Genomic DNA, 22,154 nt, shown 5'->3' with positions numbered 1-22,154 from the left:
ATTTATTTACAGGAATGCTCACAAAGATTCAGTCACACTCTAAAACAGCATTTGTGAACTACGGGATCTATTGAGTAAATGCAATTAACAAGTGCCATGAATAAACAACACTGGGTCAACCCTCAACAATCTATTGCTATAAAAATCATAATAAAAGAAGATCAGACCATCCTAGTGACATGAAGCCTTCAGTTTTAGCTTGTTGGTTTAAATGCTAGCTCATTTTGGTAGCTGCAAGAAGCTAATTGCATCTGATAGCTGCTTCTCAGTCTGCTTAAAACAAGCTCAGTGACCACCTTCTACTTCCCAATGAACAAGAGTCATTGTCTTTGGCATTTCTCCAATTCTGGTGAGGTTCAGTGCAAGGGTGGGCTGTTGGAAGGCATGTAGTCTACTTGAATCTCCACCACTGGCTTGCTACATGACTCCGAGAGCTGGTGGAAAGTGACTTTTCCCACATCCCCCTTCTTAAAAAGAGGATAATGAAAAGCAACGCATGTAAAAACTAACAACTGATTCTTTAATATTGATGAAGAGCTTAGCAGTACTGACATGGTACATGTGCTCAGAAACACAAAGTTCCGTTATATTCTGCATCGCTACAACAGACCCTGACCGGTCTCATCAGCAGAGGGATGGCAAGTGGAAAAGCCTGGGGAAACTAAGGTTTAATTGCAAGCTCAAGTCACTCCCAGATTAGGACAGCCAGGAGCACAGTAAAGCAGGATCCTTGAATCCACCGGCCACGGTGTCACCGCGGGGAGGGCCCCGAGCATCACGGGGGATCCCGTACCCAGGGAAAACTGGAGCCTGCCGCAGCTTCTAGGCAGCACAGGAAAGCATCGCTCAGACGGGTGGTGAGAAGCGCAAACCACCACCTGCTCCCGGATCTCTCCTCGCCGTTTTCCCCAGCCGACTCCGGCCCTAACTGCTTTCAGCTGGCCGACGGCAGCTGCCCCGTACCGCTGCGAGCGAGATGGCTGCAGGCTGCTAGCAGGCGGCGGGGGGGGAGCGCCAGCTGCGGACCCCTTCTCTCCCTCCTACCGCACGCAGCCCGCTCCTCGACCGGCCGCTCGTCTCCCAAGGCGGGGGGACCCCTCTTGAGCTCCTATTTAAATTCCCTAGTTTAGTCAAAAAATCCCTCGGCTGCAGCACAGACGACCCGCAGGAGGAGAGGGCGCGACAAGCCGCGGTCGTGCCCGCGGGTAGCAAAAATAAGAGAGTACGCGGTAAATCCTTCGACGCTTGCGGGAGCGACGGCTGTGCACGACTCCGGGGTGCAGGGGAGGGCGGGCGGAGCGGCCACGGTACCTACGCTATGGATGTATACAGCAGACTTCAGTCCCCAGAGCTGCCAATTTGGCACTAACGTGTAATTGTACTAAACGACGTTTCAAGAATTCAACACAAATAACGTAATAATAGCAATTAGACCCTTTACCAAGCATAGCTGTATCAGACACGCAGTCCAGTCATTTTGCAGAAGGTAAAATGCACTTGACGAAGGAATCCGCACCTTCACAGGCACTAGACGTGTGCAGATCTACGTAATAATTGCATTCCTTGTGTATTAATATTTGCATATAAGAAACGCATGCTGAGCTAGCATAACACCTCCTTCCTCAAATAATAACTAAGTTTCATACTGTGCCTGAAGTGCTCTTTATATAGTACACAGAAATGGGTTATGTAAAGATTAGAGCTGTGAGAGTTGTTCACAACGTAACTGAAAATCTAGTAACCAAATCCAGTTCTAGCCTAGGTTTCCCCAACGCAAAACTCTGGCCAGCTTTACAGAAAGGTCTGTGACTATTTGATGGGTTTGACACTGAAATCATACCGATCTTATACCCAGAAAGGGAAAGGAGAATAGAAGGAGAATAAGAAAAGAATAAAATGGCATGGGAAGAGGCTGGAAAGGAACAAAAAACCAAACAGGAGCAGCAAGATTTCTTCCCTTCTTCCTGTGCTACTACCCTTCCTTCCCATGGTGGAAAGGGGAGAAACAGCCCCCAGCATTCAGGGAATGCATCTTGTTATACGGGAGCCACGATGCGATGTGTGGAGTTCAGGGTGCGCAGATGCTTTTGTATGTATGTGCATCGTTACTAGGAGATGACTGGATTTGGTACCGGGATAATATTCCACCATTGTGTGGTGTGTTCCCATCTGATGTTGCCTTTTCCCCAGTTTAAAAAAAAAAAAAAAAAAAAAAACTAATAAAAAAGAAAATTAAAAAAGATACAATAATTGTTACTGCACACTCTAATGAATTATTGTGTTCAAGGTTCCTACAAAAAAAGTAATATTATACTCGGCTTATGTTTTAATTGATTTATTAATATTTTATCACAGGAATGTAATTTAAGCTCCTCATGATTTAGATCTCATAAACCTTTAGCATTTTGCAAATTCAAATTCCAATTTAAAGCCAGGGCGAGCAATTAACTTTTCTATCATCTTGTCAGGGGAGAAGGTTCGTGTTTAATTTGAGACAAAGTGACAGAAATATATATACACTGTATGTATTACTCCAATTTAATTTATGAGTCAGCACCATCCACCTTCCAAATGTAGATTTAATGGAAGGGGAGGAGGGAGTGGGGGGAAGACCCCACTATTGTGGCACTTGCTGCGATATCTGCCCCAAATTCACTATGAAAAAATGTCCCCGGTTTATTGAGATATCGGGCTAGATTGATTACAGCTCTATTTTCAACCCTTTTGTTTTAATTTCCATTCACTCATCACTTTCTCATACAAAGCATGTTCTCTCAAACGTCAACTAGCAATTCCCAGCCAGCGATGGACAGTTGAAGCCACAGCAGGTTCTCCCGTAGCCCGTCCCAACCGCTCCGCCTCCTGCCCCCATCAGTCCCCCAAAAAGGCAGATAGCAGGCAAAGAAAGCTCCCCCCCAGGACTGACACGAGTTAATACCTGTAGGGCCAAATCCTGTAGTCCTCACTGATGCAGCAGTCTCGCCGAAGTCCGTCTGATGCTCGTTTGATTAAGGAGAAAACAGAAAAAAAAGACGGTGCTGCTGAACTACCCTTGTTGTTATTTCCCACTCGAAAGGGCATTCCAACCTCTTTATGCGTAACAAAGGAAACCTGTAGCCTAAATTTGCATGGGCAAAAATTTGCATGAACAAAATAAACAGGTGGTTAGCATTTGCATGTGCTGTTTCAAAAAAGGAAGGGAAGGGCTAGTTTACGGCTAACTGCCAGAGATTTTTCCAGATCTGCCGTCCCCACAACACAGCTAAGCATTGCACAGGAGTTAGCTCATGAGCTGAAAAGACGGTCACGGAGAAGCTGCCCCACATATTACCCATTGGTCTTTGCCGTGTCCCTAAATACTTACATAAAGCAAGCTGTACTTCAGCTTTCTAGAGGAGGACGGGTTTTTTGACATGTAAGAACTTTACCATTACTGCCGATACTTCTGATAGTCCTACCGTATCAGAGGGGATTGTTTCAGAAAGGGATTGGGGCTCAATTCCAACACTTCTATACACAACCAAGCTGAATCTCAAGACTCCCAAAACCTTGACGCTGCAGACTCAGGCCCAGACATCCCAAGATACCGGAATAATCAGATCTTGTTCTGATTTACAGAGCTGCGACACACACTGCAAATGCAGATCCAGCTCTACATCCAAACCTAGGATAATTGTAACTTGCAGTGTTCAACAAGCGTGACGGATGGAGCCAAGTCAGAAACATTCTTCCTCCTCATGAATTCAAAGTTTTGGCCTTCATCTTCAAAACATTTGAAAATCAAAACTTCTTTGAAATAAACAAAAAATCTGCACCAGTTTAAATTAAATTAAACATTTTGCTTCAATAATTTCAGGCAATTTCACTAGAATTCTTAGGCATCTTTAGTATAATTTTATTTCCTTAGAAATAAAAGAAGAATGTTCTTGTACTGAAAAATCACAATTCCTTTGAACAAACAAACAAAATAACGTATGAGTGTGTGTGTGTATGTACACAGATGAAAAGTTTGTCCAAAGCTTTCCTCCAGAACTCCCTATGCAGACTTACATCAGCTTACAGTTAAAATTTATGTAGTAGAAACCAGACTCGGGGTACAGTCATTACACAAACTCCAAGATGCAGAAGAACTCCACTATTCAGCCATACTTCACTCTCAATACACACCGGACTTAGAGCCGAACTTGAAAATCTTGTTTCATGCCCGATTCATTTATGAAGCTTCGCTCTGATTCAGAGCCTTATCACTTTCTAAACTCAGGTAAAAAAGCTTTGCTGTCATGCATATTTTTAGACAAATTATAGCAGAGTGTCTTGCAATTTCCATTACTTTGTGGTGTCTGCACTGCTGATAGACACCAGCCCACATTGGCATCGCTGCCGAGGTGTCCTAATACTTGTCTGAAAAATACTATTAACTGCACATCACAGGCATTTGAAGTGCATAAGAAAACCATAAACTTAATTACACTGGAGGACTAGTGTGATCTCACATGAAATTTGAGCTACTGTTATTAAAAATAGAGAGATTGCATTTACTTAATGCTTCTTACAGTAAACCAGTCAATTTTAAACTTTCAAGGTTGTATAATCAGACAAAACAATATTGGGGGGGAAGAAGCTGTCTGTGGAATTTACTAGTACAAGCATTTCACATGTCAAGCAGCAAAAATTTGTTTATTCTGCTAAAAAGAATATTCCTTGAATTATTATTGTATATGAGAGAGGATAGCTATTCAGACTGCACAGCATAAAGACTTAGACTAAAATAATGTGCAGAAAAGATTGGTTGCCGTACAGCATTTCTCCCTACCCCACCCCCAAAAAAGCCCAACCCGTTCTGGATTTCAACCAGCTTTTAAATTCTCAGATCTGTTCTTAATGCTGCATAGCCATTATATCTACTCATCACATTGGGAACATTGCCTCCCTCTTCTGTGCGCTACCCACTCCTAGAGGGGGAAGAACTTTTGTTTTCATCGCTTTTCTTCACTTTTCTTCTGTTATCCGAGATTTACCTGAGCCTATGGAGTCTACCTGGAGAGAAAAAAAAGTGAGAAACCCTTCTACCTCCATAACCACAGCCAGGGAAAAAACGGATTGTGCTTAAACTAGCAACATGAATCCATGGCACTTGACGACACTCAGTTTTCAGATACTGAGCTCAAGAGATGCTCCTTGGAATGAGTCACATCCAGAGACACTCACTTCCCTGTGGATACCCTTGCACTTGCCAGGTCTCGATTAAGAGGGAGAGGTGTTCTCTAGTAATGGCTGGGGGAGGGGGTGTTAATTAAAAAATTACCCAATCTATCCCTTGCCCTCGGAGTGGCAGAAGAGCTGTATTACACAATGCCATTAAACCACCCCATCCTTTTGCTTGGAGAAAAGTAAAACCACCCCCTTCATTTCTCTTCCCGTGCCCACCAACACTACCCCAGCCTCTTCAGTCTCAGGGACTTTGGTAAGGGAATGAGTGTACAAAGCAAACTTCTTGCCAAATATGCCTATCTCAAAAATCCAGAAGTTAAAAAACTTTTCCAAGGGAAGAGCCTTAAATCTGCTCATGACATGAACCTGCCTTGGGATCATACCACCCGGACTCTGAAGACAGGATGTTGAATCTTACTTCTGAACGTTACGATTTGTTTATTTAGATTAGAAAAAAGTTTAATCTTTATATGTTTTATCATCAAATATATCTCCCAAGAGTAGTGGCTCCTACAGGAGTCTCAAATCTTATAATCTCTGTTGTCAGAGACTTTATGCAGGAATGTTTGCTGTTCATGCTGCATTATTTCAGACCTCCACAACTGACTTAGACTTGCGGGGGGGGGGGGGGGGTGGGTGGGGGTGGGGGGGTGGAATCCTACCTTGCCCATTTGGGGGGAATTATCCATGCCTAAAGTACCACAATAATTTGCAAAAAACGGCTTTTCAGATTAAACTGACTCACACCTGATTTTAACTACAGATCCTCCTTCCAGCAAGTGCTGTGCAGTCACTGGTCGGATAAAAGCACTACAGCTTGTAACACACAAGGTGAAATTGTCTACTGATGAGCGCATTGCTGTAGTAGTATGCTACCTAGAAACAAGTTCACCTAAGTTCTGTCCTAGCCTGTGTTATACTCATTTGAAAAGGTGAGATGAACCTTTAGGGTGGGCATAAATGGGGGAAGAAATAATGTCCTTCCAGTCTTCTTGAAAGTCTGCATGCAAAAATGATGTTGTCACATAATCTTGCAAAATGTATGCCAGAAAATCAGTACGGTTTTGGCTCAAAAAAAACCCCAAAACCCCCAAAAAAGAAAAAAAAAAAAAAAAACCACACAAACCCTAACCAAAAAAAAACCACCACAAAAACCCCCACAGTGACACCTTTCCCAAATTGGTAACTTAAGTGGACAATAAAAGAGATTAAAAACAGAAGCAGCAGAATAACCCTAGAGGCAGGGCCACTCTTTGTGAAAGGACACTCTTCAAAAAGTAGCTTCAGAAGCACACCTACACAATTCATACACCACTTTATTTAACGTTCCTTTTCATGTTTGCCCAGGTTCACGTCAAGGGTACAGCAACCCAAGGTGTTTCCACAGCAAACTTTCATGTCCGCTGCAATTTTCCCTTTCAAATTCAATACAGTAAAATGAAATGAAGCAAAATGAAACAATCTTTATATACCAGTTCAGCTAGCATTCCCTAGCCCTCATTGTGCTGCATCTCTCATCAGCTCTCATTTACTCAGACAAGACAGAAAAGATTTGCAGATCCTATTACATTTTCCCACCCTATTTCCCATTCTGTGTGTAATTTTTTCCTTCAAATAATACTGATTGTGTCAACTGGAGGGGAAAAAAAAAAAAGAGAGAGAGGAAGAAAGAAACAAGAACTCTTTGTGTTCTCTTCATAGTAATAAAATATGAAAAGAAGAATTCACAAGAAAACAGCTGAATTCCCAGTGCTTAGAAAACGGACCTGGCTACAGACAGACACATTCTACTTAGAGCAGCATCTCCAACTAAACTGTCAAAAGTGTCAGGAAGAGTTGTGTGCACTTTTGTCAGTGAATAATGTGGAACATAGTGCACTTCCTACCAACTGAAAGTCAAAATCCTGGAAATTGCTATTTTATGGGGAGGAGGGGGAAAAAAAAAAAAGGGAAAAAAAAGAAGAATGTCTTTCGTATACCAGCAAAGTGATGAGAAAGAAGGCAAGACGAGGATAGGCTGTTACTACTGGTATTGACTTTTTTTTTTCTTTAAAGGAAAATAAACAGAATGTTTTAAAAGGCAGAAATAGCAAAGGGTTAAAAGGAGTAAGTGAACTGGTAAGAGAAAGCAGAAATACTAGCTTGCTTTGTAACCCATCTAAAAATGTCTGATTTTACAAGCAACTCAATTCAAGCACATTTTTTTGCTTTAAGCACATGCCTGCTCTCACCGTAATCTTGAGAATAAGAGCACCCTTTCTTTTTCTGCTATCTCCTGCCTCATATATTAAACAGTTTCCAGTGTTTGCAGTAAGCGAGGCAATTGATCTTAAAGAAAACAGCCTCTTACTAAAGAACCTCTTTTCAACCTCAGACCAGGTCCATATTAGGTGTACTATGAGAAGACTGGTTCCCACAGAAAACAGCATATGATCACATAATTAAAAAGTGGAAAGGCACAGGGAAGTTGAATTAAGGCTGCTCTGTCAACTTTAATTCTAGTATTCACAGATTTGACTTTAGATAAGTGAAATATCCTTTCACCTTTTTTTAATGTATTTAATTCCCTGGATTTTCAAATAGCCAAGTGAAAACGAGAATCTGCTACACACCAACATATCAGTGTTTTGTGGTCATCAACAGTATGGCAACCTTCAGGCCCACCAGACAGATCTCTGCCTCTTGAGTTAATTAAGCAGCTGATAATGGTAGTAGGTCCTCCTTATTTTCATGGAGCAGCTATTGTCAGGGTGGTGAGATGCACAAGTGTCAAGAAGAAAAGGAAAAAATACCTCCCTGTCACAAAGGTCATTCAGTTGATTTTTTTTTTTTTTCAAAGCATCATTCCAAACCATGAAGGCACAAGAACCCTTAGAAGATGTTATCAGAATATTTTAGCATGGGCAAACCCAAGTATTTTCCTCAAGCATCATATTTGTAAACAGCACACCCATAGCAGAAGCAGCTGTCCGCAAAAATTATGTTTAAAGCTAATAAAACTAACTACAAATGGTTAAAACTCAGTAAAACTTATAAGCAAATGAGAGAGGTGGTTGTAATGGTAACTGCAAGACAGCAAAACCTCCATCTAATAAATGTAGATAATGTGCATGAGAGAGCAAAAAGGAAAACACTAGGCAGGCTTTAAACAATTCAGAACATCAGAAACATGTAATTTTAACTTGCACAAACACGACAGAAGCACAGGTTCAAGGAAAATTCCACCTAATGGGAGAAATGGTGACCGATTAAGCTGAACTCCTCCTACACATAACGTTATGTTCAGGAAGCTATGCCCGTTCAGTTCGGTGGACAAAGAAGCGCCTGCATCAGTTCCCAAAAATCTTCTACACACTCCCACTGTCCTAGGGATTGAGATGCTGACATCAATAGTAAGTGAAAAAGGGAAGATTCTGTTCAAAGACAAGGGAGAGCACTGTGAAACAGGAACAGAGGGGCAGGAGGGGTCTCTGCCACCAGGAATTTTGTCATCTGTAACAACTTCAGTCACTTCCTCCGGAAAGAAAACATGCATCATCACCCTCATCATCACCGAACAAACTGAGAGCCCAAGGGACCTGTTTCTTAATTAGATGAAAGGCTAAACTAACTGGATTCCTACCAGACGGGTTCTGCGTGGCTTTCCTCGCGCACCTACCTGCATCGATCTGAGCACAGAAGGTCCTGCTTAACTAAAGCTCCTGCCATCGCAGCCCTCTCTTTCACTGGGCGCACAAAGACTAATTCACTACTCTGGAAGGAGGAAAAAAAAAAAAAACCCCACCCGCTATTCATCTGGTTGTGTTCATAAAAAGCACTACCCTGACCGTACTCCCCAAACTGCACCGCTCCTGTAAATGTATACATTACAAACATACAGGTCTGGAATTTACAGTCAACAAACAGCAATACAAACAACCACCAGAGAATGTATAAACACTCGTAGGAGCAAAAATACTCAGCCTGGCTGCACCACACACAGTGTTTATTTATCTCCCTTGCAGAAGATCAATGGGAGAAGACATTCAAAACAACTTCTTAAACAAAGTGTCACTTTGTGTTAGTTTATGTCAGTGGGGCTTCTTCCAAGTACTTGTGTCACAGTAAGATATGGATGTGTTTAGATAGTTTTCTTGTTCCTTTACTCCAGTCGTGGCAGCTGGGCACGAGCAAACAGAGAGGAGAAGGGCTGCTAGTCTGATCGAGTTACTGATTTAACATTTAGAGTCTTTGCAGCTCAAGAGAAAATTGCTGTATATTTGTAACCTGAATGCAGGTCAGTAACTTTGAAAGGTCAGGCTGAACGTTTAAAATCTTTTTGTTATTAATTCCCCACCAGCTCCCAGATCTGTGAATGCCAATGAGCAGACTTAGCTTCTACAGAGTTGAGTAGCAGTTAGCCTGCACCTCTGAAGACCAGCTCCTCAGGAAGATGCAAAAGGAGTTTTGAAGCAATGACTTTCTGCCATACAAGCAAATGAATTCTCTGTTCACTTGAGACACGCTTCTCAAAGCGCAGGAGGCACAGACTTCTTTATTGGGGTTTCTTCATTTGTTGCTAAGCCATTAGCCTCACGTCAAGGCAACTGAGTTTTCTCCATCCACGTGTTTCACTTTATAGGAATACACAAACTATTTTGGGGCTATCTTGCACTTATTTACACAGTATCACAAGATTTGTTGATGCTTCTTAATAACACAGATAACTCCCCATAGTACACTGCATTTCCATAACCCCTTTAAACCAGAAATATCAAAGCACTTTGCAAACAATACATTTGCCTTTCAAACCGCGACCCCGTGTTAGGTCCGTATCATCATTCATACTTTGCCGTCAAGAAAAACTAAAGCAGAGCAAGGTAATGCAATTTAGCAGGGTTACAAAGAAAGCAGTAGAAACAGGAGCAAAACACAAGTTTTCTGACTTTCCAGGTCCCCAATTCATCAGAAGGCAAGCCATCCGAGATGGTGAAATTCAACAGAGGTTATGATTATGCCTCAGGTAGATTTACATTTCTAACATGCAAATACTACGGTGTGTGGTTTATGCTATTGGCCTTTCAAGGGTCCCCTGACTCTATCTACACCAGCTTTTAAATACTCAGGAGAAACACTCATAGGAACACGAAAACTTTGGGGTTTTCTTTCCAGATTAAACTCCCTTTTGAGAAGATGCGGATGGTAGCAAAGAACATACCTAAAGCATCACAATAACTTCCAAACTAATTCCCTTTTGATATAATATGCCCAGCCTCCAAAAGATAGAGAAATAATCCAGAACGTGCGTGACTGCCACTTTTCTGTCGGTACAGCAATCTAAGTAAGCATCTGCTTCCTGCAAGGCTACGTGATGCAAAGGGATCACATGAAGAACTCGGAGTTTTCGCCTTGTTTTGGTAGATCGTACACACTCTGCTATTGCATCTCATCAAAGAGCCGATGAGGGAGGAGTGGAGTGCACTGAAAGAGTAAACAGGCACTGGAGCCACTGACAATAAATGAAAGCAAAACGGTAAATCTATGGAAGCAGTCTGGCTGCGGAATGGACTACTTCAAGTCAAATTCAGGTCTGAGGCAAACAGATCAAGTTCTTTTAGAGCAGCACCTAGAGGCAGCAGTGACCTGATTCACCATTGGTTTATGGGAAGCTGTGCGTTAACTTCAGAGGATTCTGATCAGTCAGGAAAGCATTTGAAGTCTCAGGACACTGGTGTATCTCCCTCTCGCTTAAAATATTTGCGTCACGTGCTCCCCTCCTCCAGATCTAAGGCACTAGACTTGATGGTGGACCATTAGTATGTCTAGCTTTCTAACACCAGAATGAATTTATAAGAATAGATGAGTATTTGTGACCACACATCTGGTAGTAAAGTTGTTTTGATGGTCAGCGTCTTGTGGAGTAGTCACAAAGCCAAGAAGGCAATACTATTAATTTTCAGGCTCTGGTTTAAGCCATAAGTTACTGATGCCTTGCTTTACTTCCTACCTTAAATATACTTGAAAACTGTCACTACTCCCCATAAGCAAGCACCTTCAGTGATTAATTTCTCAAGGAAAATTTCTCTTGCATTGCTGGTGCAGTACCTTCTAGTACTGATGGCCTTATACAGGAGCAGTCTTTTGTTTTAATGACTTAAAAAACCTCTTAAGATCCTTTACCCAAGACTTTTACGAGCAAGTAGCTCTCTGCTCTGGGAATGTCATCTCCATTACTAACTGAAAAAAGTAATGCTTATGTATCCCACACCAACACTGAAACATAATCAAATAAGGAATACTGGTTAGATGTTAGACACTGAGCACAGTAAGAGAGACGCTGAATCTTTGGTAATTATCAGAAGAACATAGCTTACTGAAAACAGATCCTGTTTCACAGGAACACAAAATTCTAGTTTATAATTTAGTGCTAAAGAGGAAGAGGAAACACAGCCTAACGTATGTTCCACTGATAAGGCACCCTACATTCTTACAGCTTGTAAAGGCATTATACTGAAAGAAACACATTTTGTATGCTCATGCAGTACCTTCCACCATACAAACATATGATCAACTGCCATTCATGTTGCATTATCAGTATCCTACTTACCAGTGCTTAAAAGGCAACTCTACGTTAAGATTGAGCAAACTCCCTTAATTTGTGATTTTCTAGTTATGCATCCCGACTTATCAAGAAGGGGCAACTTGTACCCCACCCATTACAAGACTCCTCTGCAATATATTTGCCCAAATTAGTGCACTCAAACTCCTACAGAAATTATCCAACAGCATGAGCTGGCTTGGAAAAAAAGTCTGCCTTGCTGTGAAAGAAGACATTACCCCACCAGAACTATCACCCTCATGGCTTGCTTTTTTTTTTTAATTTACTTTTTAATGGAAGCAAAAACCCCTGTCATCTCACCTACTCCTCTTTTAATAAGGAATGACTGCCGTGACTACCCCCATCTAGAACCACCATTCACTGCCAGCACCTCTGCTCTCCTCGTGTGCTTAGAGAATAACTGATTAGCACTTTGCATAATTAACCTGATTAGCACTGTGCATAATCAAACTGATTAGCACTTTGCATAATTAAAAAGAAATAATAATAATAACAATAATAAGCAGTAGGTAATAGCAAAAGCTGCTAGTCCCAATGCCTGTTCGTTAGCTCTAGGATTAGTTTAGTGCGGCATATTTTATTTCTTAAAACTATTTTTTTAAAGATGCACAAGCTCCTGAGAAATACAACTTAAAAAATTCTCATTTACTTTCCAGATCGCTAGTGAAAATATTGGTTGTTCCACTATTACAACTTAGGATTTCTTGCGCCTCCCTCTGCTGCAGCTGAAGACGTTTAACGGGACGACGCTTGACCAGATGGACCACTGGTCCGATTCCCACATCTGTCTACAGTACTGCTTTTGGATTCATTATCACAGGATACAGAAGCCTCACTTCTTTTAATGCATATATCCTCGCAATGTACTTCAAGGGTAGGAAAGCTGTATTACCGGTATTGTCAAGATGGGCAAGGTAGTAAGACGCATATCCTCAGAAGTACATAGGCACTGAATTCTCTCCTGCTCTGAACAATTACTCCAGACCACAGGAAGTCTGGAGAGGAACACAGAATTAATCAGATTCCTGCCCCTAAGCCTGCATCACTCTTCCCCCATTTGAGCGTCATTCTTGTCTATACGCATGTTTTGCATCCTGTTCAAGAACGTGAGACACAGAAAGTACTTTTTCTGAACGTCAGCCTCTCCCATCTCCAGTGTAAAACTCCCAATTTGGGTTTCAGGACTAGCAACCACCTCCCAAAATCTGAAGAACCTGTGTAGTTACACCTAAGTAGATTGCAAACTGTATGAAAACATCAATGTTAAATGTCTACATCACTAGTGACTCAGTTCTCCTAGGACACTCAATGCCAGCCAGCCTGGAAGAGCGGTGCCCCAAGTGAGTGTGTAAACCACCAACATTCTCTGTTTACTAATGTGGCCTCCTCCCTCTTAGTCACCACTATGCCCTGTGTTTCTCCTCACTTTATTAACCTTATCTCTCTCCAGCATCCTCACATTATAGCTCAGATTTTCCTTGCATTCCCCACAGAGCTAATCCCCACCTTACATCTTCTATTATACCTTTACGAGCACCTGAAATATTCCCTGCCAACCCTCCGCCATCTCCCTACAACGACCCTGCCTACACTTCCCACTGGGTAGCAGACACACATTATGGCTTCTCTGCTGACTGCTCAGCCAGTACGGTCGGGACACTGGGCAACCGGGGAGTCAGTTCATTCCGAGGGATCAGTCCGCGTGCCCTGCAGCTCTCCAGACGGGAGTTGCTGCCTCTGGACCGCACGCGGCCCAGATGCAGCACGTTGCATGGACCCGTCCTAGCACAGTGACAAAAACACTCCCACTGTGCTAGAGTTCCTCTCATAAATGCGCTCTCATAAAATAAGCCAGTGAGAAAATGTGGGGGGAAAGAGCAGTAAAAGAGAATCTTACCATAATTAACTGGAAGTGTATTACCCATGCACAGAGGCCTCTCCATCACCTCAAGCTAAAGAACCTATACGAACAGCAAAGGGTGCAGAACCAGTCACTCATTTCACAAGTTGTTTAGTTTCAGAAGAAAAGTGTTGCTGTAGAGATTTTTCAAGTCCAAATGTTCCTGGGGAAGGTAGTTCCAGTAATTCTGGGAAGGAAGCCAATCCCTTGGCTTTATATGTAAATATTTAAACAACATTATTTTTATATACATATATTTTATACACAGATACATATATGCCTTTAGACTTCCAGACTTGCAAAACTGCAACAGAAAAAATATGCCAGTTGACATACAGATAGCGGCTCGCCTGCCTGAACCACGATAACTGACCATCAGAAACAAAATACAGCAATGACTTCAAAATAATTGAGCCATGTCATCTATGTATGCTAATCCACCCAAACAGAAGAGCTGAAAGAGCAGGACTACAGATTCTAAAGTAGAGAGATTAAAGTCTCAAATTTTATCTCCTTAGGAGTGGCAAGAAGATAAGGTTAATCAATTTTAAATCTTTCAGAGCCTAGAAGGATGCCGAGTGCTCCATGCCCAGGTGTGGAATCTCCACCTTTGGATGACCCAAAGCTTCACATTCCTAGCACCTTAGTGCTCTTACACCTGACAGTAAAGCTCTGACTTCATCCTGTTTAGAAAGGTCACGCCTGCTTCAGGCTTAAATCAGGTCCATACCTCAAAAGGGATTACTTAGTAGAAAATGGAAGTGAAAGAATGGAAACATACCTGGCACTGAGATTTAGTGAATAAATAAAATGCAAAGAAAAAAAAAAAAAAGAAGCTTTAAAACTGTTGAGGAGGGGATTGATAAAATGGAGGAAGATGATTTAGTGAGAAGGTATCCAGTCAGAGTATATGATGAATAAATCAATCCATGAAAATAAAATTTACCACATGGATTCCACCTGTATATACTCAGTAAGCAAAAAACACACCCTAACACAAGGTACACATGTGTAAATTCATAGCTATATGATTTAAAGAACTCAAATATTTATGAATACAATATTTACATGTCTGTTCAAGTATGTATATAAAACTCAGACTGGCTGTGCTATAAGAAAAGATCACAGAACTGTACATATATATATACACATAAAAAAATGTGCTACTCTTGGTCCTTTTTTCTGCACAAGTCTTTTAGAAAATATTTTAATGGCTTTATAAAAAGCCCTCACCCAAAGTTTGAGGAGCTTTTGCAATCTTACATTTTTCTATTGCAAAATACACCTGCTTTCTTTTCTTTCTCCCCCCCCCCAAACTAAATATTTCTTCCATCTAATGACTCTCTTTATTAGACAGCATCTAATTTGCATACATTTACATACAATTTAACTGCTAGCTTGTGAGAACAAAGAAATGGCTCTGTATTGTACTGAAGGACAATACTCAGAAAAGGAAGGTATAAAAACCAGCTAGCTCGGTGGCTGTGTATTCTCTTTGTTTCAGAAATACCAGGATTTTTAAACACACCACTTAAAGGGTGAAAAAGATTATTTCATCAAACAATGAAAAAAGATACAGTGCAGCTCCCTTTTAACACATTCTCTCTCTGGCCTGGTTAATGGGATTTAAGGGTCCAATATTTCTTTGCTTTCTTCTGTTTCCTTTATTAGAACTGATGGATTTAATTCTGTCACATATTTTACTTCATATTTTATTCCTATAACAATCTATGCTGAAGTTCAGCTCCAATGCTAATTCAATACTATCTTCCTTTCCTTGCAGTCAGCCTGGAATACAACCGAACGATCTTTGATGGGCATGAAGTACTCTGCCCTCAATGCCCAGTGCTAATGGATTTTAGAGAGAGTCTGCCAGAATTTTACCTTGTGGCAACAAGTCTAGAGATAATGAAAACTTACCATGTAGCTGACTGGGAATCAACAGGAAGGGAAGCAGGGCTGAGCTCCGCTTGTGAGAACAGGGAGGGACTGTGGTCAGAGTAAATGCAGGATGTAAAGGATGTGTCAATCCCTCTAGTTCCCTAAAAGAAGAAGAGAAAAGGATCTTTAAGATCTTACATGAAGCAAAAACCTTTAGAAACAGTTGGCTGGAACTCCAATACAGACCCTACCAAAAGCATGATACGCCAGCAAAGGGTTTTTCTCCAAAGGCTTTGCGGTGGGAGTACCAATTGCAGAGGACAGCCACAAATCTCATCCATGTGGACTTGACATAAAAATCTTGCAGGAAAAAAAAGCATCATTTCAGGCTGCATGCTGCACATCCCCATGTCCCCTCAAACGTTCGAAAGTCAGTGAAACGGAATGGTCTGCTGTTTGTTACTGCCCACATAGCGGAGCTGCTAGCTTTACTTCAGAACTCTCCCCTTCCCAGCATCATACTCAATGAGTTGTGCTCAGCGGGGGCAGAAGAAGTAAAGTACCAACATTCAGTGGCGCAGGGACAGGGGAAAGAACACCCAATCACTCTGGAGGCATGTTATTAAGGGCCTGTCCTACAGAAACTTAACAAGTGAAACTTTTTTGAGCGTAAGCAAATCTATTGCAACCTAATGGAATGGGACTACTCATGGTAAAAAGTGTTAGGTCAAGGTAGCTTGCGTACAAAGCCAGGTGTAGTATTTAGGATCCAGCAGTCATCTGCTCCATTCGCTTTGCCCCAGTCAGCCACATGGTATGTGGTACACTGGCTTTTTATGATCAGCAGAAGGCCAAGCGTTAATTTGATGGGCATTCTCACACCAGCACGCGTGGCATAACAACACTGTGACTGAAGATATAGGATCCACATCACAGGCTGTACATAGAAGAAACTTGTGTTGATAGTGCCCTGATGTGCCTCGCTGGCACTCAAAATACATTATAGATTATTTTCAGACACAATTTTTAATTTAAAGCTGGCTGAAATCTTAATGGAGTTCTAGCTCTTTTTCAAAGGGGAAAATTCCCTACTGCTTACAAAAATGTTTTTTTTTTTTTTAACCCCACCTGATCTGCTTCTAATGACATATAGCAATCAAACCTCATGAAAGAAATTAATCAAGCCTTCATATCATTTTCCCTTTTCAAGGATAGAAAGGTTGAGGTGTGTGATCTTCAGAGTTTCTGATGTGTACCAAAATGCAGGTTTTGGAAAAGAGTGGAGAAAGTAAATTCCAAAGCCATGGTTCCTTTAACTATCATACCCTATGCTCGCAGCTGTATCTTGCTGAAACCACGGGGTTATTATTTCCAGAACCTTACGAATGTGGCTGTACTACGATGTAAGGTAATTTGAATTGAAGCTGACACAATCCCACCCTTCCCTCATCTCTTTTCTCTCCTTGCCCCATGCCCCCAAGTCCATCCTTGAGCCAGGACTGGATAAATGTCTGGTTCAGGGAGCTTTCAGCTGAAAGAAAATTTCTTTTCCATGTGTTTTCAGCCACATCAACCCCCAGCTGCAGCTCAACATCCAGGCATGAAACTTGGGGGTTAGAGCTAAGGAGGCAGCAGAACTGTACAAGTGGAGGAATGGCAACAGAGCAGCGTCAACATTGATCAGTTTAAGCTGCTGTGGACCTACCTCTTGAGATGTCTAGGGCTGCTTTGGTATGACATGGAAGAAAGGCTCTTATCACATAACTGGAAGCCAAACCAATCATGGCTTTATAGGTAAAAAATCCCCCACCTCACATGCTAACCTAAAATAAACTGGCAGGCTATGCAGATCATACAGAACAGATGCAGTCTGGTTCTGATGAAAAATAGCTTGAGATAATGGTGCACTGCTACAACCTGCACCAGGGGCAATTTCCAAGTGGCAGGTTGAATTAGCCTCAAGTGACATGCATTACAGTAATGCTTCCCTGAGGCAATAAGGCAAGGTCCCACATTCAAAAGGAAAGAATTGAGCTTTCTTGCCAAAGGCAAATGATAAAGTGCATGATTAAGAACCACTGTTACCAGGACATCCAGAAGCTCCTGAAAAATCTTTCAAGGACTTCAGAAAATACATCTGGAAATAAAGAGCAGGAATTTTCTTTTACATCTCTACAGTTACAGTACCGAGCATCTCTTTTGCTATTTTCCCAGAGCACAAGCATCAATTCCGTCCTGACTAGAAACCAAGCTTTCTAACCGTCAGCATTTCTAAAGTCACCCTGCCCAAACAATTGTGCAGGAGGCTGTGGGATGTGTATCTGGATTTCAGCTGAATACAGATGACACTGCAGTCTAAATCTCTTCCTTTAGCTTGCCTGCTCTAGGGGTAACAAAAATTGGAACATTTTAAACCCTGCGAGACAGATCCTTTGGCAGAAAGGAATCACCCAACACCATTATCTACTATTTCTTCAGGAGAAGAAGTCACTAAGGAACAGCTTTGCTAGCCAGTTAGCATCCACAGATGGTTCATCATCTTTGGAAATTAGTAACTGAGAGAACTAAAAGAATCAGTGTGGACACCTGGTCTTCATCCATTTTCATCAACTCAACAACCAGTACCTGCCTTTTCAGTATTGCAGTCAGAATTTTTATACCCACGTTACAACTAGGCCTCAAGGGCAGAATACCAGACCAGAAATAAGAATTGGTGGCTTTTTTCCTTCAACAGTAATGAAATAATGCTTTCATACGTAGCATTACACACCAGCATATGTGATTCTGAAGCAACGGCATCCGCACAACTACTTGTTTTCATTTCGGTCTTCTATGAACTCTAAAGATGGCTACAGTTATTCTATCAACCATGGGCAACTGCACAGCTTGTTACACAGATCTATACATGTTCAAGTTACATGACCCCTATACAATAGGCTTGGCTGGTTTCCCCAACAGGAGACTCCTGTTTTCCCTCAACTGCCTTTCACATACAGCCGTTATCAGCACAACCCACACATGCACATATTCTTACTGTGGTGTCACTGAATACTTTTCTCTATAACCATCCATTGGAAAACATGCATACATATGTACCTACACACCAACATCTATATATATATACACACACACACACATATAAAATACTCTGGCAAATACCTGTTATTAATATCTGATTATGACAGTATCATTGGCTCGTCATCACAATTGTTTGATTAAATTAATTTTACTCTTTCCAGGTTACAACAGGTACCTACATCAGTTTTGATGGTCTTTGAAACAATGAGGAGAATCTAAGAACTTTAAACTATGCCAGTATTTGAATACTTTCTATTCAAGTGCTCTTGATTGGTTTAAAAGTGTATTACCACAACACCAGGCTGAAATTTTAACTTCACTTTACCAATTCTTCTTGGAGCTAGAAGTAGGTTAAGCAAATTGTTCATCAGATTTTTCCCTTTCTTTTCCTTTTGTTGTTATATACTCCATTGACGCTGAGATACGAAAACGTCAAAGTTGGTGTGAGCAGAAGAATAATTCAGTGGAAAGTTGCTCCTCTTGCACATAACTAAATTCTGGCATTTATGAAGTTCCACTTTTTGTACGTAGCTGTCTCATTACATTTTGTATTAGACACCATGGGTGGGATTGTCCAAAGGAACAAGGGTGTGATTCTCTTCCCACTCAAATCATGGTGAAGTAGTTCAAGTCGAATGCACCAGGAGCACATTCAGACCAGCTTCAAGTGCTTTTAAAAATCCTCCCCCTTCCCGACCTGCCCAGAAAGTGGGCAGAAACAAATAAAATTCCACCACCTTGTGTCTGGGAAGCAACATCTACAAGTTGCAGCTTTTGCAGTTTTGTGAAGTTAAAGACGCTGAGAATTCCTTTTTAAATACAAACAATATTTCTGAAGCGAGTAAATTCTTTCAAACATTCACTTTGATTTGATAAATTATATTAAATACAATTTGCCTCAGCAGCATTTTAAACCGTGACAGCTAGAGCACCAGTAGGTCGTTTTTTTACACACAAAAGTAAAATCCATCCAGTTGTGTATACAGCCTAGATTATGTATGCAGGCCCACACTCCCCAGCATAACAAAATTACCCGGCTTGCACTCCAAGCCAGTCAGAAACTGTGTAGTTGCAGATAGCAAAGTCAAGCCCGAGCCAATGAGTCCTGCTAAGCAGCTGCTATCTCAGTCGCTTATTAGTTCACCAGTACACTAGCCACGACCAAAGGCTTCAGATGGGCTTACAGTATGCACAGAACAAAATTGTCTCCGCTTTCAAAATACCACAGAAATGCAACCATGAATGAATACAATCAAAGGGTGGAGGTAGGAGAGAAATCTATTGTAAATTTTCTCAAAACATTATCTTTTTAACAGTGAAGAGAAAACCCTTACTTGTGAATACTCTCTAATAACAGAATCATGCTGTTTGTTGGCAGAATGCTAAGTTTCATCTTCAGCAGAAAAAAAATTGTATAATAATTTTTCCTGATTTAGATGGGTTTTAGGTCAACCTTAGCTACATACAAATGAATGTTTTGTTCAAATTACAGGGTAATTTTAATTAGGACACCCTGTTAGACATCCTGTTGTTCTATTTAATGGACTTTCTCAATTACAAGAAGAAACACCTCCCTCCCCGCCCGCGACTTAAAAGTTAAAGTAAAAATTATGCTGAATAAATATACAAAGATTAAAATTATTTATTCTGCATTAGACTTTTTTATTTGTGTTAATCTTTATTTGGCAACTTCTGTATCAGAAGGGCAGAGTTCAGAATTCCACACCCATTAAACACCTGTTTAAAAACCACTTGAAGCACTGGAACCAGCCAAATATGTCCCAATTAGGCAGAAATGTTGGCACTGCTGTCCGGAGTAAGGAACACCCATTGCCATTTGCTCTCATTAGGTTAAACAGGTTTCTTGGGACATAGCTGAATTCCTGATTACATGCACTGCAAATGGATGGAGAACACCAGAACAATAAAATTTAATTCAGCATAGCCTTCTGTCCAGTTGTCGAGCACGAAATTTTGGGAAAAGTGAAAACTGAAGCTTCGGGAAGCGGCCAGGAGTTATGTGTACCACACAAGACAACTCACACTTCTTTCAAGAAATTGCCTGGCTGACATAACAGAAAGAACTGGGCTGGGATTTCTTCTTGAAAGCACTCTGAGATTAAGAGCCAATTCCCTTTTTCTTAGCATCTCCTCCTCTGTACTTTGTATTAGTTTGTTTCCCTTACACACTTTTATTTGTTATAAGCATGATACAGTATCTTTTATATTCACTTTAGTGTTAAATTGGTCACCGATTTCTTGATTTTGTACATTTATGAACTCAGTGATGGAACGAAAAGCCCAGAAAATAAAAGCTTTGTTCATAGATCAGACACAGTACTGCAAGTTATCCAAATATTTTTGTCAGCTTATTTAAAGGCTCTTCTAGAGAGACCAACGGCATGGCAAACAGAAGAATCTCGTCTCTATCATTCATTTAACCTCTTGGCCTCTGTCAAGGATGCAGACATGCTTGCCAATAAGTGACAAGTCAAGTGGTCTTTTTCCAAATACCCAACGCTATGTTCCAGGGTGGTGCCACTAGAAAGCCACTAGACAGAATCAGAGCAGAGTGGTAGTGATTAAAAAGTATGTCTGAAATGGTTCTAATATCCATGCTCAATCCTCTATAATCCCACTTCATTATCAATTTATTAACTTCCTTTGTTGTCCTTTCTGTCACCCTCTTGTGCTAGTCACTTATATATCTTAGTTTGGAAAGTGCTCTACTCCATGTGCACAGAAAGCTAGCGTACCTCGCATAAAATTGATCAGTTAACTGTATCCAAGTAAAAGATGTACAGTCTCTAAACTGATACCTTAAAATTAAATGTATAAAAAGGATGGTTCAGCACTATAAACACTACTTAATTCACAACTTATATAGTCAAGATGTTAGCAGACTGAAAAGAACATCTATATATTTTTCTCTTCACTTATGCCACATAGACTTCTTAAGAACATAAATCCTGTTGGGTTTCTACTACCTCTTCTACTTAGTGTAGAATTCACAATTATTTAGCGCCCACATTTCTAAAGTAAACTTTAGTACAAGAAAAAAAGCATTCTAGGAATAAAAGATGTCAGCTAGCAGTTGCTGCTGACCTAAAACTATATTTATTTTCAAGACAACCATAAGAGTGGCAGATGCTTTCTTGTTCTGGCTGGCTACAAATGGCACCAAGAAATCCCAAGATAGACACTCGCATACTTACTCTTTGCTTGTTCCCCACCACCACCAATAACAAGAATTTTTGCATATAAACACCACTTTCTGATTTGCTATTGCTCTTTATTTAGATATCCACGGGTGCTATATTCACTGTTGTCTCAAGAACAGTTTCCCTTCCATATTCCTACTGATCTCAACAAGAATGCTAGGTACCCAACACATCTGAAAGAGATAAATATTCCATATTTATTCTCCATTATTTAATTCACAAGCGTTGCTGCTTATAGCAAAAACACTTTACAACAATATCCCTA

At 41.0% G+C, this 22,154-nt stretch overlaps 1 protein-coding gene across 6 annotated transcripts in view; it reads right to left on the bottom strand.

Annotated features, from left to right (window-relative positions):
• Positions 1-22,154, bottom strand: part of ZBTB20 (zinc finger and BTB domain containing 20) — a 486,412-nt gene that overhangs the window by 372,289 nt on the left and 91,969 nt on the right. For all 6 annotated transcript variants that reach the window (XM_030021006.2, XM_030021008.2, XM_030021004.2 and 3 more), the window contains one exon: positions 15,630-15,751. The gene's annotated coding sequence lies outside the window, so the exon portion shown is untranslated. The remainder of the gene's footprint in view (positions 1-15,629; positions 15,752-22,154) is intronic.

Source organism: Aquila chrysaetos, chromosome 7 (assembly GCF_900496995.4).
Source record: "Aquila chrysaetos chrysaetos chromosome 7, bAquChr1.4, whole genome shotgun sequence".
NCBI classification, from domain to species: Eukaryota; Metazoa; Chordata; class Aves; order Accipitriformes; family Accipitridae; genus Aquila; species Aquila chrysaetos.
This window is presented reverse-complemented; position numbering and strand designations above follow the sequence as displayed.